At 41.2% G+C, this 19,247-nt stretch overlaps 1 protein-coding gene and 1 long non-coding RNA gene across 2 annotated transcripts in view; one reads left to right on the forward strand and one right to left on the reverse strand.

The window, feature by feature from the left end:
• The window catches only part of dmxl1 (Dmx like 1), a 372,767-nt gene that overhangs the window by 217,190 nt on the left and 136,330 nt on the right, over positions 1-19,247 (forward strand). The window lies entirely within an intron of this gene.
• The window catches only part of LOC141375560 (uncharacterized), a 138,049-nt gene continuing 136,174 nt past the window's right edge, over positions 17,373-19,247 (reverse strand). Inside the window, exon 2 of the long non-coding RNA XR_012383994.1 lies at positions 17,373-18,367. This is a non-coding gene — a long non-coding RNA (uncharacterized lncRNA). The remainder of the gene's footprint in view (positions 18,368-19,247) is intronic.

A 19,247-nucleotide genomic window follows, 5' to 3' on the forward strand; every position in this document is an offset into this window, starting at 1 on the left:
CCTAGCAACTGTCCACAGACTTCCATTGTAAAAGACTGCCATTGACTTAACATTGAGTCAACCTTTGTGAGCCCATAACTCTGCATCAGGCTGTCCTACAGACTAGAGTCAGGCCTCATTCAACTCAGTCTAGCCATCAGCCAATCACTGATGACCTTTAGACTTACTAACCACTCCCTAGCAACCAATTTCAGCACCCTAGCAACTGTTCTATAGACTATGACTAGCTATTCTAACACATTGTAATAGTTTTAACATGCTACTGACATGCTAATGTTGCTAGAAACATGCTAGTCATGCTAACATCATGCTAATTCATGCTAACAACAAGCTGATTCATGCTAGAAACATGCTAACAACATGCTAATTCATGGTAGAATCATGCTAGTAACATGCTAATTCATGCTAGAATTATGCTAATAACATGTTAATTCATGCTAGTAACATGCCAATTCAAGATAGAATCATACTAACATGCTATTTACACTTTAAAACCACTTAAAACATTCAGACTCTGCTTTTTAAGCCACCATAAAGTTTGTTCTTAAACTTTAATATCTAGTTTTACATATTAACACATCATTATTCATGTACTGCTATTGTAAAGTGTTACCCGCATTTATAAGCTGGAATAATGAGTCAAAATTTAATGTGTTTTCATAAGACAAGCAAAATAATCTGCCACTGGTGTAAGAGAAATAAATATAACTTTATAACTGACAACAAGATTGCTTACTTCCCCCATTTTCTGATAATGTTTTAATGAAAAACTCACTTCATTTGAACTTATTTAAAAATGCTTTGTCTAGAAAATGCTTATTATTTGAGATCTTTTAGATATTTGGACTAGAAACAAGACAAAAACTTGACAAAAACTAAGAAAGAGAAGCACTTATTTGCAGTGCAGTGTTGTAATAACACTGTATATCAGGATTAAAGCTTCACTTAATCACAATAATACAATAACCATGACCTAAATACCCCTAAACTCGTCCTGCTTCCAGTGATGTGTTGGAGATCTTGTGATTTTCCTCTTTGTTTGATATCCTGTAGGCGCCGCACAATGAAGAAAAGGCCAGATGAACTGCTTTGGACGTGAGAGGAGGAGTTTGGGCCGGACCGAGCCGCAGGATCAGGTCAGTGTGTTGAACATCATTACTCAGAAACAGTCAGATTTCAGAGAACATCATCATCATCCATGCAGCTCTTCACTTGATGGAGCTTTCATATTCATGAGCGATCGGCTTGCTCACACACACGCTGTTTAATCACACAACACACTCATGCTGGAAACACCGCCGGCCCTCCAGATCAAATATTTGGATATTGAAATAAAGTCTGGAGGAATGTCTTCTTTGCCTCCCGGTGTTTTTCTGCTGACGGGAATATCTGCTGTGGTCTGAAGACGTTTAACCCTCTGCTGCTGCTCAAACACATCTATGCACTGCATTTCACTACACTCATTACACTGAGTTATACTTAAAGAGACGCTATTATGGAAAACTCACTGTTTATGTGGGGTTTAAACACAGATGTGTGTGTGTGTGTGTGTGTGTGTGAATATCTCCAGCCTCTAATGCTCAACATTAATTAATTGTATTTTTAATAATCACACTAGGGTGACAGTGGCGCAGTAGGTAGTGCTGTCGCCTCACAGCAAGAAGGTTGTTGGTTCGAGCCTCGGCTCAGTCGTTTCTGTGTGGAGTTTGCATGTTCTCCTTGCGTTCGCGTTGGTTTCCTCCAGGTGCTCCGGTTTCCCCCACAGTCCAAAGACATGCAGTACAGGTGAATTGGGTAAATTATCCATAGTGTATGTGTGTGTGTGTGTGGATGTTTTCCAGAGATGGGTTGCGGCTGGAAGGGCATCCGCTGCGTAAAAACTTGCTGGATAAGTTGGCGGTTCATTCCGCTGTGGCGACCCCGGATTAATAAAAGGACTAAGCTGACAAGAAAATGAATGAATGAATGATTAATCACACTTGCGACGTGTTGGCTCAGTGGTCAGCTCTGTGGCCTCACAGCAAGAAGGTCCCTGGTTCGAGCCTTGGCTGGGTTGGTGTTTCTGTGTGGAGTTTGCATGTTCTCCCTGTGTTGGCTTGGGTTCCCTCACAGTCCAAACACATGCGCTATAGAGGAATTGATTAACTAAATTGGCTGTAGTGTATGAGTGTGTGTGTATGGATGTTGACCATTACTGGGTTGCAGCTGGAAGGGCATTCACTTTGTAAAACATATGTTGGAATAGTTGGCGGTTCATTTCGCTGTGGCAACCCCTGATTAATAAAGGGACTAAGCTGAATGAGAATGAATGAATGAATACAGGAATATTTTCAATGCCAGAATCCATTTATTCACCTAAAAATGTAAATATTGAGAAAGTATTTGAACTGTTTTTGGGTCGTGTAATATTTACTTTAGAATTACTGGGGAAGTATGTAAAACAGACACGGTGGTGCAGTGGGTGGCACGTTTGCCTCACAGTAAGAAGGTCGCTGGTTCGAGTCCTGGCTGGGTCAGTTGGTGTTTCTGTGTGGAGTTTGCATGTTCTCCCTGTGTTGGCGTGGGTTTCCTCCGGGTGCTCCGGTTTCCCCCACAAGTCGAAAGACATGCGCTATAGGGGAATTGGGTATGCAAAAATTGTCTGTAGTTTATGAGTGTGAATGAGTGTGTATGGATGTTTCCCAGTGATGGGTTGCGGCTGGAAGGGCATCCGCTGCATAAAACATATGCTGGATAAGTTGGCAGTTCATTCCGCTGTGGCGACCCTGGATTAATAAAGGGACTAAGCTGAAGGAATATGACTGAATAAATATGTAAAACCCAATGAATGAAGGCAGATTAGTGCCATCTGCTGGAGGTAAAAATTAGCTGCAATTATTGTAGCATTAACTCTTTAACTACCCCACTAAGAAAGAAATGTTTGGACTGCATTTCTAAACACACCCAATGCATTTTTTTTTTCAACACAATTTCTAAAATTTCAGCCTCTATCAAATGGTTGATATGTCCGTTTATGCTAAAAGTACCGAATTTAATACATATACTGTGAAAATATGAAGTGTAAGAGCAATTAATTTAAAATATAGTCAAAATAAAACATTTTTGAATACTAAATCACCTTTTCTTTAATGTATACTATTAAATATTTCAGATTCCCATTGTTTTATATATTTTTTTCTTCAATAAAGCCAAAATCAAGTGTAGTAGTGCAACAGAATTATGTATGTCTGATTTTTTTTTGTAATCCAACAATGCTGTGTGTAGACTATTATTATTTAAAACTTTAGTCCCTTGATCAACCTGGGGTTGCCACAGCGGAATGAGCCACCAACTTATCCAGCATATGTTTTACGCAGCGGATGCCCTTCCAGCTGCAACCCAGTACTGGGAAACTCCCATACACACACTCATACAATACAGACAATTTAGCCTACCCAATTCCCCTATAGCGCATGTGTTTGGACTATGGGGAAAACCGGAGCACCAACACGGGGAGAACATGCAAACTCCACACAGAAACACCAACTGACCCAGCCAAGGCTCGAATCAGCAACCTTCTTGCTGTGAGGCGAACGTGCTGCCCACTGAGCCACCGCGTCACCCCTTTACATGACTTTACCAGTCAGTGTTCAAAACAGTGGTCAACCGTAGAGGGGCAGTCAAAGGGTTAATAAAGATTCATACTAAACCTCTCGCAGGACAACTAGTCTCTCGAGTCATAACTAGTCTCTCACAGGACATAACTAGATTTAAATCAGGTTTAGTTCAGGACTCTGGGCGGGCCGAAATTCAGTCTTCCAGTCTGTTTGCTTCAGAATATTTACAACTCCTGAAATTTGCCTAGCAACATCTTTTATTCCAGTTCATTCATTCATTTTCATTCGGCTTAGTCCCTAATCTATCAGGGGTCGCCATGGTGGAATGAAACGCCAACTATTCCAGCTTATGTTTTACACAGCGGATGCCCTTCCAGCTGCAACCCAGTACTGGGAAACACCCATACGCACTCATTCACACACACTCATACACTATGGACAATTTAGCTCACCCAATTCACCTGTACCGCATGTGTTTGGACCCATGCCAACACGAGGAGAACATGCAAACTCCACATAGAAACACAGCCGGGACTCAAACCAGAGACCTTCTTATTATGAGACCATGGTGCTACCACTACTCCAGTTCAGACAGCTTCAAAAAGTCAAAACCGTGTTGTTGAAGTTGAGAGAGTAGAGTTTAACCCTTTCGTCGCCGTATATCTGCACAGATTTCAGCTTCCCTCCTCCCTAAACATGTTCCCTTTATATCAATTTGTGTCCTTTTTCTGTCATCTTAAAGTCATGTAGCATGTCGTAAAGCAAAGTCACGAGATACAGCGAGTTTTGTAGCACTCTTGTAGTGAATTATAAAAGTTTAAACCCCGAGCATCTGTCAGTGTCTGTGATAACAGGACAGGGTTAAACACACAGTGCGATGAGTACATAAATGAGCATGATCTGTGGAGGTGTGTGTTGTTGAGCGGCGGTAAATGAGGCTCTCTGTCTGTCAGAGATCTGCCTCTTCATATTTATCAAGCATCGATCGGCCGCTACACGACGCCTCCTCGTCCTCCTGCTGGTCTGGAGTCAGTCTTCTGCCAGTTATTCACTGGACTGCGATGCTTGCTTTAACCTGCTTTATTGATCTGCAGATGCTCCATTACAGCGCGCGGGGTTCTCTGCTACGGTGGCCCGGAGAGCTCTTAAAGGGAAACATCACCTTTATAAAAGGTTTAAACATGTTAACATGCAGTCATTTAGCAGATGCTTTACTCTGAAGCTGCTTACAACTGAGGAGACATTCAACAAGAAGAGGCAACGCACACAGCAATAGCTGATTATACAGAGGAACTGTGTGTGCTCAGAGGATTCAGTGCTAGATTTAATGAGAGGGGGAGTGCTTGCTTATTAATATAGAGGGAAGTGTTTCTACTGGTGGTTTATCAACCCCACTCACCTGTGTGAACACACTTCACAGATGCACAATGTGTTTTGTTTGTTTGATGTGGAGTGTTTTTATGAACGTGTCTGGTGCAAATGTGCAAAACTAGATCAAGTGCCCTTTAATGTGTCAGAGAGTGTGTCATCAGTGTGTCAATAGACCTTTTTCTTGGCTGCTGCATGGAGGGCGACAAAGCGACCAGCGTCTGCCGGTAGAATGTTTAGTACTTACGTTTACAACTGGTAATTTACGATCTGAAAATGGGTTTCACTAGCGTTTTGAGTGGATTATGGAGTGTTTTTGTGACACACAACTGTGAAAGGTGTGTGTTAAAGCCGCTATAATCTGTCGCGAGAGAAAAACTTTCTTTTAGTTCACGTGTCTGCCGCCAGAATTACAGTGTGTGCGTGTGTTTCCAACTTGTCGGCTGCAAGGTTATTATAGTTAACGAAAGCAAATGAGAAAACAAAAACTAAAATATTACATAATTGTCGTTAACTGAAAATACAAATTAAAACGAGAGTTTTTTTTTAAAACTAGAACTAACTGAAACTGTATTGTGTACATACAAAACTGAATCTAGCCAAAATTATAGCAAAAACCTCCTTCGTTTTCCAGCCTGATCTCACAAGGAAACGCAAATATTTTACGTTTTGCCAGTTTAGTGGCTAATGTCGTACGAGTTCAGTTGTACGAAAATATACGATTTTGAAAAGGAGGTGAGGCACCCAAACCCCACCCCTAACCCCAACCGTCATTGGTTGACGATCAAATTGTACTAAATTGTACGAATAAGATTGTACGAATTCATACGAATTAGCCACAAAATCAAAAAGTTACGAATTGCCGTGAGATTGCATTGTTGTTTTCGTATTTGTGAATGTATTTAATACATAATCTTACTGTAAACTGTTTAGAAGTAAATCTAATTCGCGCTGCAGGTGTTTGACCCGTACGGCACCTCAGAGTCTGTAGTGAAGTGAACATGACAGCAGCACGGTGACAGCAGAAATACAGACACTTTAAACTATTACTTAAACACATTTGTGCTTAATAATGGGTTTTATTTTTGTATCGCGGATGAATCTTTTTAACCGGATCTTCTAAGTGAACCGGTTGAGCTAGTTCACCAAAACAAACTGAATCATTTGAAATGATTCACATCTCCAGTGAGCACTTATCCACAAACTACTTAATTTTTAACAAGCCTAATACCCCCTCTGACTCTAAATAATCCAAAATATTCTCTCATTCAGTTATTAGATCAGCAACATAACACTGAGATTAAACTTGAGAAGCGGTGAACCGATAATACTTTGCATGTGTGATTCAGTGAACCAAACACAAACAGCACATGACAGCCTGATGAGACTGAACTAAACTTGAACAACTGCAGCGCGGGTAAACCGAGGGCTTAAATGAGAGGATCTGGAGAAAACGTAAGTTTATTTCATAACAGACAATCGTAATGGAGTTTAAATAAGTGAATCATGATTCAGTTAGGCTGCAGAACTTTACTGTAAGACATTTTTCAGATCATGGTGATGTTTTAACTGACTGATTATTGACTCTGACTATTGCAGACTACACAATGTTGGTATGTTGAGTCCAAACATCCGCATTAAAGATCTGAACTTCCCATCACTACTGTGTATTTACCCTCAGAGCAGCCTTGCACACATATTGCACTGAAGGCTACTCTCACTCCTCTGACCTCTAAAACGTGCTCTAGCGACAGAAGCTAGAGGCTATGGTCTTTAGCCTCCTTGTTAGAGCAACCGACTTCCATGCGGAAGGTTGCCGGTTTGATCCCAGCTTGGAGCGGGTTGGAAGATGTAGGATTAGTGGGGGTTACACATGTATCCTCCAAATACAGGTTTCAAAACATGTATGTCTGAGTTTTTATTATACAATATTTATTCCATTGACTTAGAATCTTGCACCTAACAAATATCCTTATTTAGAAAAATAAACTAAAACTAATACTGAAACTAATAAAGACTAAACTAAAACTAAAGTCATTTCACAATATAGGAACTAATAAAAACTAGTATATCTGCCTCTTAAACTAATAAAACTGACTGAATTTGAAAACAAAAAGTCAAAACGAAATAGAAACTAAAACTAATTAAAATTCAAAACTATTATAACCTTGGTCAGCTGTTAGCTCAGCGGCTCTTCAATGCCCGCGCGCACACGCACACACACACACACACACACGCAATACTTCACTGCATCAATAGAGCAAACCAGATTACTGGCATGAAACTTAACAGGCATGTAAGTCATGCAATTTACGAAAATGACCAATAAAAGTGCGTGACTGATACTCTGCTGCTGATTTGCATGTTGACTCTAATTCGTGAGCCGCTTATGTTAATGTCAGTGGGACAGTACAGTAGGCTACATGTGTGTGTCAAACATTATGGTGAACTACATTCGTTTGGGCTGGTTATATATTTAAAAGAAAGAGAAAATGTTGACTTTAGCGATGACGAGGCGTCATTTAAACAGCTCCAGATGCCGTCTGACAACGAGGGGAAAATGCCTCACAGAAGTCGTTTTCCATCCCATTAGATCCCATTTTTAATGATCAGTCCAGGAGGTGGCGCTGATCAACAGTCGTATTAGTTCGAAGATGTTAAAAGCAAATAAAATAGATTAAAAAGCCGTCCGAATGTGACTGTTTATTAGGACCTAATTAATAATGCTGGACTCTGCAGTTCTCCTTTGGGATGGTGCTATCTATCGCAAATGGAGCTGTCAGATGAACGCCGCTCACTTTAACGTTAATTTAGCTGAATAACTGTGTTTATCTCTGGGTGACGAGCAGTTATAATACGCTGAAAGCATTATGTAGATAATATATATGTATATATAATATGTCATCAATATAACTTATCTCAAATACAACAACAAACTCTGTACCGCATCAGATGTCATTCCCTCGGTGTAAATGTTAGCACTTCCGTTTTTTTTTTCTGCAACCCCGCTGCGCGTGCATTCTGAATATTTACAAACTGGTAATTCGTCTATTATGCTGATGGATAGCATTTAGGCAGATCACCTATTGCACCTTTAATTCCCCGTTTGGTGTGAATCCAGCATAAAAGTCCAGGCATGATCGCCCCCTGTTGGGTTGACGTGCTCTTAACATGCATTACCGTGTGTTTATGCGTGCTCATGTGGAGAGAGATTTAAAAATAAATAAATAAATGTAGAAATACCTGTGTGTGTGTGTGTGTGTGTGTGTAGACATGGCCTGAGTTGCAGCATGTTGAGTTGTGTCGGCCACCATCCTCTGCACCTGATCTGCTGTAGGAGTGCCTCATTACACACATGCAGCATCCGTCACGCTCCAGTGCCGCCGCAGGTTGTTTGTAAAGCGCTTGTTTTGCAGTTAAAGCGTCCCTGGAGCTCAGACGGATGAGAGTCTGAGTTTCTGCTCTGACAGACTGGACTTTACCGAGCTGGAGCTTCATCTGTCTTATAAAAAGAGTCATTTCCACAGGAAAACACTAAAACTGAGCTGCCGAGGCCGTGCTGATGCTCAGACGGGTTTGTTGGTTTTACACACCGCGCTTCATTCACGCCAGACTGACAGCAGAATACTGCGCTGGAAATATCTCACACTCCACACATCATTCTGTCCGAAAGTTTGCTTTAAAAGTTTCTGTCATGATCAGGGAATGTTCTGGAGAAGCTCCCGCATGAACACACACACACACACACACACACACACACACACGCACAGATCTGTTTATTATCAGAGTGATCTCGTCTTTAATAATGTTCTCAAAACACACCGGCGCAGGAGGTTATTCATACGCTAGTCAGGAATGCATTTCTCAAACATTTTAGTTGGATGTTAGTGGATGTTATTGCAATCATACGTAACATTCTCAAAACAGTCAAATACTCAGAGAAATACAAGTTGCTGCAGACTTTTATTTCAGTATAATGACCTAATCCAGCTGAATTAAGGGTCTGTCTGCAGACTGCAGTTAAGGGGTGGAGTGTGAGTGCAAAACTGAAGACGAGACATGACTTTTAAGGGACTGTTTGATAATAATCATTCTTACTGTTCAATAAACGCAAACTGTTGTAGATTGTTGTGAAATGCTTGTAGTTTCTGCCAACCCGACTCTACATCATAACTTTTCAATCCAGATGGACGGGGCAACCATTACTGCATCCAAAATGGTGAAAAGCCTTGGAGTAACGATTGATGACCAACTAAACTTCTCTGACCACATCTCTAGAACTGCTCGATCGTGCAGATTCGCACTCTATAACATCAGAAAGGTCCGACTCTTCTTATCTGAACATGCAGCTCAACTCCTTGTTCAAGCTCTTGTTCTTTCCAGACTGGACTACTGCAACTCTCTACTACCCGGGCTTCAGCTAACTCTATCAAGCCTCTTCAGCTGCTTCAGAACGCAGCAGCACGAGTGGTCTTCAATGAACCTAAAAGAGCACATGTCACTCCGCTGCTCATCCGTTTGCACTGGCTGCCAGTTGCTGCTCGCATCAAAATCAAAGCTCTGATGTTTGCCTACAAAGCGACTTCTGGCTTTGCTCCTTCTTATCTGCTCTCACTTCTGCAGATGTATGTGTCCTCCAGAAACTTGCGTTCTGTGAATGAACGTCGCCTCGTGGTTCCATCCCAAAGAGGGAAGAAATCACTTTCCCGAACTCTCGCATTCAATCTGCCCAGTTGGTGGAATGAACTCCCTAACTGCATCAGAACAGCAGAGTCACTCGCTGTCTTCAAGAAACCACTAAAAACTCAACTATTTAGTCTCCACTTCCCTTCCTCATCTGCAATTGCCTCTCTGGCTCCACCGCTAACTGTACTACAGAAAAAATATAAATAAAAAATGACTAATGTTTTGCTTCTTCCACTTTACACATCTGAAACTCGCCTACAGTACTTCTTCACTGTTGCTCTTATAGTTGTGTAAATTTCTTCCTTGTCCTCATTTGTAAGTCGCTTTGGATAAAAGCATCTGCTAAATGACTAAATGTAAATGTAAAGACACAAACCCCTCACTGCACAACAGCTGCAGCTTCAGCAGACCTCCTCATTCCTACAGCACGAGGACTTTATGATTGTTTATGAGCGTCAAAAGTGGCGGATCTGTTCTGCGAAATATTTGACTGCGTGTGTGACCGGTCCTCGCTTTACTCTGCGTTGTGTTGTGATTAGGCGAAAGGAACCAGTCATATGGGAATTAACAGGCTTTTATTCTGCATGAATAAAGCAAACAAATGGCAAAGCTGAGTATGTGCCTTCCTTAGGAGCTCACCAACCTCTCCTCAATCGCGTTTGCCGCGAACTCACATAAATAAAGTTGAAGTGTGTAACATACACCAAAAAAAAGAAACATTATACATAAATTCAAAAACATAATAGAAGCATAAACACATATGTAAACACATACCTGTATGAATAAAGCAAACAAATGGAAAAGCTGAGTATGTGCCTTCCTTAGGAGCTCACCAACCTATTAGTGAAAGGGATAATTCTCACTACAAAGCGTGCACATTCATGCTTATAAACTTTACCCACAATACATGCCTCATATACATTCAACCTCTCATACATGTTTAAATATCAATGTAATGCAATTTAGAACACCATTACATGTGTTATTATGATAAACAACACTTATATGCTATATTTTAACCGGAGCTTCAGTAAAACTCACCTCTCCTCAATCACGTTTGCCGCGAACTGAGTGAGAGCAGGCGGAACCGGAAAACGACACTTAAAGGGGCCACGCGCAATTTTCCAAAATACACCAACACATCGAAAACAAACACCACTATGATTTCATTAACTCTGAAATATAAGATATATAAAGAACAACTTTGAAAATACACAATTAAATAAAAATAATTGATGAATAACAAGGAGAATTTTGAGTGAAATTAATAAAAATAATATAACACCTGTTACATTCACCTCCCCTAATTTCATCAAAATTTCTGCACATCTATGAAGAGGAGTTTTCAAAAAATCCCATTACATGAACATCATAATTACAGCACTGAAAGCTATCTGTCCTGACAGATACAGAGGAATTTGAGGTTGATCAGGCCTCAAAACCTCTTAGTAAAGTATGTTGCCAAATACACCATACCACATGTAATCATTTGTGTGAAATCCTCACTCACATAAAGTGTCTTATATGCAATTTAACAGCATCGATTATCTGCCAAAATGACCAAAAAAAAAAAGTAGACTTGTCAAAATATAGTGTCATCAAAACAAACTTAAAACTGACTGAGACTTTTTTAGAAAACTGTTCGACAAGTTTGGCATTTTGAATGGCTTTTGGGCCATGGTCTCTATAAGACGGTTGACTCTCTTTACGACTCTACCAGCTCGTGTTGTAATTTTGCCTTGTTCGTGATCTGACGACAACACATCTACAATCACTGAATCACCAACGTCTGGATTGGACATAACAGAATTCGCAGATGGACTGTCACTGTTAGAATCACATGGACCTGAAGCCTCATCAGAAAGGATTTGGATTTGACTCCCTGAATTGGAATCACCATGGTAAGTGTCACTACTATCAACATCTTGTTGTATTGGTTCGTCAACAAACAGTGAATTTGGTGAATGTTCTCTGTTTAATGCCCCTGAATATGTTTTGTTCCTAGAAGTCTCATACTCCAGACAATCAGTGGAATTCGATAATAGGCTCTCACACTCTGAGTCATCTGAGCACTCCTCAGTTGCTGATTCGTCTGATGTCTCCTCTGGAAGTGTTACTGGTAAGAAACTAATATCCAAGAGCATGTTCCGATGAACCACTTTGGTTAGTCCTTTATCATCCTCCACCTTGTATATGTGTGTTTTAGGGTCACTATCCACGATGGTATATACGGTAGGTTCCCATTTATCTGCTAACTTCCGTTTGCCTCTTTCGCTTTTGTTGGCAATCAGCACTCTGTCTCCACAGTGTAGATGTACCCCTTTTATCCTGCGGTTATACGTCTCTGCCTGTTTGTTTTGTTCTTGTGTGGCATGTTTTTGGGCAATTTCAGCTGCTTCTGAAAGGTGAGACATCAATGCAGCAGCATAGTTGCTATAATCAACAGTTACAGGATCATTCAAAACTTGTTTAAACATTACATCCACAGGCAACCGTGGTATGCGCCCAAACATAAGCTGAAAAGGGGCATAACCAGTTGTTTCATGTACTGTTGAATTATAGGCGAACGTCAGAGTCTGTATCTGTTGTGGCCACTTGTCCTTAGATCTCAAGGGCAATGAACGTATCATGGTCCCCAATGTTCGGTTAAACCGTTCTGTGATGCCATTGCCCATAGGATGATAGGCAGTCGTGCGAGATTTGGAGACACCAGAAAGCGCCAGAAGTTCAGCGATAAGCTCGCTCTCGAAATTTGTGCCTTGATCTGTATCGATTCGCTCAGGGAAACCATAGACACAGAACACATGATCCCATAACTTCCGAGCGACTTGCTTAGCTGTTTGGTTAATGCAAGGAAAAGCATGTGCGAGCTTAGTGAAATGATCTGTCAAGACCAACACATCCACTGAACGTTGCTTATTATCCTCTGCACTCCAAAAGTCAAGACAAACCAACTCCATTGGCGCAGAAGTTTTTATGCTTTCCAGTGGGGCTCTAGCAGCTGGCTCAGGTGTTTTAGCCAGAATACACCTCCTGCAACACTTGACATACTCCTTAATCTCATGGTCCATCTTGGGCCAGAAAAATCGCTGTCTTGCTAAATGAATTGTTCTAGCCTGTCCTTGGTGACCAGCAAGATCATGGAGACCACTCAAAGCTTTTTCCTGCATACATTGAGGGAGAACATACTGGTGGCGTTTCTGTCTGCTTACTGGGTCCTTTGTCACTCTATACAAGATCCCGTCCTGGATTTTCAGACGATCCCACTGCTTTATGAGTGTTAGAGCTCTGATATCCAACTGGTCTCTTTCTCGTCGAGAAGGGCGTCTTTTCCGAATTACTAAAGGGAGAACTTTCGAAATAGTACTGTCAAGCTCTTGACTCCTTTGCAACTCATCATGAGAAAATCCAAGTAAAGAGATTTGGTTAGCAGCTGCAACCTGACAGACAGATTGTGCCAACTGGACTGCACGAGTAAATGTAGCAGTTTCCCACTCATCATGGACTTGGCAAAGTAACTTGATGACTACTGAGTCACATGGTTGCTCATATCTGGATAGACATTCCACACGATCATTACACTTGTGGCACTCAACCTTTAACCGAAACGCATCTTGTATACCATCTTCCTTAATGGCATCAGCTTCAGTCAGGAGATGGTTGTAGCTCTCATTCATGAGTCTGTGACTAACTGTTCTCGCAAACGGGTCTCTACTTAAAGTGTCAGCCACCACATTCTTTGTTCCTGCGATATGCTTAATGTCAAAAGAGTAAGGGGCTAGTTTTGAGACCCACCTTTGTTCACAGGCATCAAGTTTTGGCTTTGACATTATGTAAGTAAGCGGATTGTTGTCAGTCCAAACTGTAAAGGTGTGCCCTTTGAGCCAATGGCTGAACTTTTCGCACACGCTCCACTTCAAAGCCAAAAACTCAAGCCTGTGAGCAGGATACTTTTTCTGTGACACACTCAAGGTCTTGCTGGCGAAAGCAATAGGTCTGGCTATTTCTTCCCCTGCTGGAACTTGGGAAAGCACGGCGCCAAGCCCATCCAAAGATGCATCGATAGAGAGAATGAGTGGTTTTGAGAAATCAGGGTGTGCTAGAACAGCACATTTCAACAACTTCTCCTTAAGCATGCTGAAAGCAACATCGCACTCATCTACCCAGTCACTGGGATTCAGCTTCCGAAATGTGCCAACATGCTTCCCAGATCTCCCTTTACCTCGTCTCTTTTGACCTGCAGTTAGAGCAAAGAGGGGCTTAGCAATCGCAGAACAATTAGGAATGAAATGTTGATAGTAAAAAATCATTCCTAAAAACGACTTAATTCTTTTTGGTGATGGAGTGCAACCATCCTCCTCCATGAGCTGTGACTTGGACATTTTAGATATAACATCTACCTTAGCAGAATCCACAGAAATGCCACTTCCAGAAATAATATGGCCTAAAAATTTTACTGAATCACGCAAGAACTGGCACTTCTTGGGACTCAACTTTAGGCGATGCATCCTAAGCCGGTGGAAAACTATTTCCAGCCTGTTCAAAGCTTCTTCCTCAGTAGATGCAAATACAAGTAAATCATCCAAGTAGCAGAGTAAGCTGCTAAAGTTCATGTCTCCAAAAATGCTAAGCATCATCCGCATGAATGAAGCTGGGCTGTTGCACAAACCCTGGGGCATGCGGTTGTACTCATGTAGCCCCATAGGAGTAACGAAAGCGGTGTACTTCTTGTCCTGTTCCCTCATAGGCAAATTATAAAATCCTGAGGTTAGGTCCATCGTACTGAAGTAATTATTACCTCCTAAAGCAGCCAAGCAGTCCGACTGATGGGGGAGTGGGTGAGCATCTTTGAGCGTTCTTGCATTAAGCCACCGAAAGTCTGTACAAATGCGAAGACTTCCATCTTTTTTCCATACAAGCACTAACGGTGATGCATATTCGCTGACAGATTTTCTAATAATCCCTTGCTCCTCCATTTCAGTTAGCGCTTGCCGCAGTTCTTGGTAATGGGCAGGAGGAATCCGACGATATGGTAATCGGAAAGGCCTCTCATCTGTAAGTCGTATACAGTGTTCAAATTCCTTGGCTTCGCCACAATCTAACGAATGTTTAGAAAAGACATCATTGTACTTGATCAATAACTGAACAAGTTTCTCCTTAGATGCATCCGTGACTTTGCAGAGATCGATGTCAATTTCATCCAATCCAACATCATTTAGTTTTGAATTTGAAGTACAACTTGTATTCGCTTGTGTCTCTGAATTAACCATCTGTATCTTTCCAGTGCCCTGCAAGATGGGGAAATCCTCGACAGCCAGACAAGGTGAAACATCTGCCAGTCTACGATTTTTTCTCAGTGTGACAGGTAGGTCAGATAAGTTGGTTATTTTCATAGGAACCCACCTATCACCCCACATAGATGTTATCACCCGTGCAACCATGATGTTTCTTGGCATAGTCTTGGAAGTTGTTGGTTCAACCAAAATAGTGCTCCCTAGGGACAATGGAGTCTTACTAGGCAGTCGACCCCACACTAAATGTTCTTGTCTAGCAGCAAGAGTAACAGCACGCTGGAGTTTTACTGTTCCAATCTTGTGAGGGATCTCATCATGTCGCCAGCGTGTGATATTTGACATCACATCCAAAAAGTGTTCCCCTTCCTGTGATAGCTGTGTGGGACTCTGTGATATGAAATCCCAGTACTCATCAGTGTTCTTCATTTTGCTCACGATGTGTTTTATCAAGTTAGTACCAAGAATCAAATCATCGTGCTGACCTGGGACCACAAGAATTGGAACTCGACAGCAAATGCCATAAACTTTCATGTTAACTTCGTACAAACATTTTGGTTGCGCCGTCCTACCTCCAACACCCACAAGAACAATATTCTCCGGGAGTGCTCTCTTATCCAAAACAGCGTTTTCAGACAGCAACTTTTGTTCGGCTGCTTCACTTAGTGTACAGGACATAGAGCCGGTGTCAAGCATTCCGTTCAAGTGGAAGTGATCATTCACAATCACAGAGGTATAGAATAAATCGTCAAAAGGCCTTATTTTCTGTATATTTTGTGTGTATATAACATGAGTACCATCAGAAACTGCATTACATGCATTCTCATACTGTCGTTCCAGATCCATTATGAGGGTTTCATCATCACCCACACATCCCCTCACCGAATGTGGGTCTAATGGTTTAACGGACCAGTTCCTTGTGAGGAGTAGTTTACGTCTGGACTGTGTCGACTACTCCAGTTCGGGCACTCTCTCTTTCTGTGTCCATATTCAAAGCAAGACAGGCACAAACCTTCTCTTCTGCAATGCGCTACTGTAGAATGATTAGTAGCTCTGCACACTTTGCAAAACATCCGTCTCGCATTCGCATGTCTATAATCCTCAGGTACAGATGGAGTCTGTGCATTTTGTTTCAGCACACGATCAAGCAGATTGATTAGAGACTGTGTGCAACTGTCGCTTGACTGAACTGATGGTGGTAACGGTGACACATTTTGACCTGCTGATACATCTGGTTCATTCCCAGACAATTCAACATCCAAAGTCGGTGCTTGAGCATAAGTGGCAACAGGCTTCATAAAGGCAGAACGATTAGACTGTGCCTTCATCTGCGCTCTTTTCTCAGCTTGAAATTCATCAAGGCGTTCTTGTATTTCAGCTGCAGTCCATTTATTAGCAGTCTTAAATTTTAAGATGGCAGAAAGAGAATGATCAGGGCAGTATTTAACAAACATCATCGTCACTTCACGGTTGGGATCTTCAATACTTCGTCCCTGTCTCCTCAAACACTCATCTGCTATATCAACAGCTTTATTAAGCCGAATCCAGTACTCCATAGCAGTTTCTCCTGGAACAGGTAAGGTACCATAAAAATTAGCTAGCGGCATCGAAGAATATGTCAAGTCACTGAAATGTTGCTTTAGTATGTCTGTGACAACTCTTGGGTCTTTTTGTGGCTGCAATAATGGGTTGCTACGAAGAGTAATCTTTATTATATCTTTGGCTCTGCCTGTTAAGTTCGACATAATTTCATCAGCTTGTTCAGGTAGAGGGATGCCTTTCTTTCTCAGATAAACGTTCATGAGTTCTTCCCACTCATGTACTGTCAATTTGTCAGATCCATCCCCTCTGAAGCAGGGGGGTGCCTTAACATCAGGCTTCATAACCAGCTTCATACCAGTTAAATTGAGAGACGGTGACTCAGTGAGAACCTGGCTTGTTCTTATGCTCTGTGGTTGATTATCAATAGTTTCATTCTTTTCGCTACCTTTTTTCAGCTGATCAGATATTGACTGACCTATTTGTTGAGCCAGCTGTGTGATCAAATTACTCAGGTCAGTGTTACTGCACTTATTATCATGTGACTCAGCATTTACACACTGTTCAGTATTGTGCACCCTATCAGAAGTACGGGTAGAGCAAAAATTGGGACTACCAAAATTAACAGCTCTTCTTAGTGGGGTATGTTCAAGTTCACCAAAGATACGCCCCCTAGCAAAACCCAATTCAAACCCATTACTAGCTGAAAGATCTGTCTTCTCACCCTCTTGTGACATCTTAATTAATAATGATCACCAAAAATAAACAGTTGATAAAACAAAAAAAATAGATCATTAACGTAAAATTAATTCACAAGTAATTATTTTTCTTTTTTTTTTGTCCTTTATATTTTTTCTACTGTCTTTGGTAAGATTAATTTCAAACTTTCAGCTTCTTTTTTTTCTGTATGCACGGGTTAATGTCCAACCTCTTCCCTTTTGACACAGATACCAGCAGAAATCAGATGTCCAACGATGCAGTACACCCCGGCGACCAAACTGGCGTTGATCAAGCAGAATCCATGATGACACATCAGTTGAAAGTCACGGCACCAATGTGACCGGTCCTCGCTTTACTCTGCGTTGTGTTGTGATTAGGCGAAAGGAACCAGTCATATGGGAATTAACAGGCTTTTATTCTGCATGAATAAAGCAAACAAATGGCAAAGCTGAGTATGTGCCTTCCTTAGGAGCTCACCAACCTCTCCTCAATCGCGTTTGCCGCGAACTCACATAAATAAAGTTGAAGTGTGTAACATACACCAAAAAAAAGAAACATTATACATAAATTCAAAAACATAATAGAAGCATAAACACATATGTAAACACATACCTGTATGAATAAAGCAAACAAATGGAAAAGCTGAGTATGTGCCTTCCTTAGGAGCTCACCAACCTATTAGTGAAAGGGATAATTCTCACTACAAAGCGTGCACATTCATGCTTATAAACTTTACCCACAATACATGCCTCATATACATTCAACCTCTCATACATGTTTAAATATCAATGTAATGCAATTTAGAACACCATTACATGTGTTATTATGATAAACAACACTTATATGCTATATTTTAACCGGAGCTTCAGTAAAACTCACCTCTCCTCAATCGCGTTTGCCGCGAACTGAGTGAGAGCAGGCGGAACCGGAAAACGACACTTAAAGGGGCCACGCGCAATTTTCCAAAATACACCAACACATCGAAAACAAACACCACTATGATTTCATTAACTCTGAAATATAAGATATATAAAGAACAACTTTGAAAATACACAATTAAATAAAAATAATTGATGAATAACAAGGAGAATTTTGAGTGAAATTAATAAAAATAATATAACACCTGTTACACGTGTCACTGCATGCCAAACCACTAAACCGATATAACTAAAGAAATATGAAGGTAATTCAGTTGCGAAACTCGAGAGCTTGCAAATGTAAATGTGAGCACTTGTGATAATAATATTTGTATGTGTAGGTTGAAATGTACACTTACAGCTCTGATGTGAACAGCTGAAATCCTCGATTTGCGCACACACACAACAATCCACACACTTGTGTTTTGAATTGGAAGTTGCAGATTAATAGTTGTGTATTTGTAAAATGTCATTCACAAATACAAAGTGACAGACACACGTGTGCACGGCAAATTTGACTGCATCTCCATTCTACAACCACAGGTCGGCACTTACAACCTCTCAGATTCGTCAGTACAACTACAAATCTCCCGCGCTCTGACTTTTGCTACACATCTCCCGCGATCTCTGTAGCAGAACTCATCTGTGCACTCGCAGATGCAGAGGCGTGAGCAGCGCGGGCCGGGGGAGGGGCGGGGCTGGTGTAAAGCTGTTTGATTGGCTGAAGCCTGACCAATGAACAATGCCAGCAGCCAACAGGACTGAGGTGCAAAATAATCATTTGCCACGATTATTTTATTATTTAGGGTTTATTTAAACTATTTTCTGAAAAGATTTTTGTTAAATATCATTAATTCTACTGTAATGTACATACCAGTAAAAGAGCAGCAAAGCCAGTTTATTGGCTACAGCCAGCCAAAGAGATGGGGCGTTTCTGTTTGTCAGCACACAGGGCAGCTCACGTTGTTGGAGGCCTCGAGCAATCAGAGGGTAAGTTATGATTTTTTAATAATTATCTATATGTTCAATACTGTTCGCTAAGCTAAGGACTGTGCTGGGTGCTTCTCTAGTTTGTTTTTTATATAAGAAACAGTTATGAGTTATCTAGGAGCTGCTTTCAATCATGTTAT

This window comes from Danio rerio, chromosome 8, assembly GCF_049306965.1.
Source record: "Danio rerio strain Tuebingen ecotype United States chromosome 8, GRCz12tu, whole genome shotgun sequence".
In the NCBI taxonomy this organism is placed as follows: domain Eukaryota; kingdom Metazoa; phylum Chordata; class Actinopteri; order Cypriniformes; family Danionidae; genus Danio; species Danio rerio.